This window comes from Montipora capricornis, chromosome 3, assembly GCF_036669925.1.
Source record: "Montipora capricornis isolate CH-2021 chromosome 3, ASM3666992v2, whole genome shotgun sequence".
Taxonomy (NCBI): Eukaryota; Metazoa; Cnidaria; class Anthozoa; order Scleractinia; family Acroporidae; genus Montipora; species Montipora capricornis.
Window position 1 is genome coordinate 28923338 of NC_090885.1, and position 1237 is coordinate 28924574.

Here is a 1237-nt window from a genome sequence, read left to right on the forward strand (position 1 = left end):
GTCGGAAAAGACGAAAAAACTCAAAGCGACAAGACTGGAAATGGTGTTAAAACCTGTTAGCATATATAGAGTATCAGGTCTTTCGTGATACTCTCTCCCTCCCCACTTGGAAATGCTACCGGTGCATGTGTTAGCGGGGCACAGTTACCTGTACCCATGATCTCTCTCCTGCACATATCCGGGACAAAATCAAATCGGCGAGGTCGGCTAGTTCGGTTCGTTGATTCATTTTCGTCACATGGCACTGCGGATCCTGGTTTCCCGCTAACAGAACTAGAAACTTCATGACTCGTTAACATCCATTTATTAGACAGCACTTGTTGAAAACTAGAGGAATTAACAATAATTACTGTTCATCTCCGGTTTTGATGACCAGCCCGAAATTCCCGAAAGATTCTAGGGATCTGACAAAGTAAACAGAAACGCGGGCACATGTCACGAAGTAACGATTCATAATAGTATAGAGGCCACAAAGGAGGAAGTGAATATATGGTCCATTAAATAATAAGGGTGTGTACAAGCGATAAGGTGTAAGTGGTATTTTGTCATTTTTATGTTAACGAACAAGAGAACATAATTTTGGCGATTCAATCCTTATGTCCCTCTGATACCTATTTTCACTCTAATTTTAGATTTCGCGCGTGGAGATTGTACTGAGACACCATGTAGTCCATCAATAATCAACGAAAATATCTGTAGTTCCCTTTGAGGTGAAAGCTCTTACTTTGCGCCCATGAGAATGAACGCATCCCCTAATGTACTTGAAACCCTTAAACTGCTGAGATTCATAAGGATAGAATTTTTTTCCGACCATATAGTTTTGTATCATAAAACGGCGGTAAACGGTATTTTAGTGAACCGTAAATTGCTTTTTTTTATTTTCCGTGAAATGTGAAATGGCCTTTTTTTTCCTCGTGAGACGTGATTTTGTCATTTAACGTGAGCCGGGATTTTTGAGAATACTTGAAAGTGAAATGAGAATCGGGTGTTTAATTCACCGTGAAATGTGACGCGATTTTTCTTCACGTTTTTGTTTTTTCTCAATTTATTTTGCGGGAGTAGGAGCCCAAGAAATTATAACAATGGAATGTAAATATCCGATTTTTTTTAGAGCGGGCTGCTGTACACAGGCTAGTGCGATTTTGCTACACTGTTCTACCAACGATCACTTATCGTCCTTATCGACAAGTTAACTAACTTTGTCACAAACTGCAGCGGTCTGTGTTTCAATGTCTCC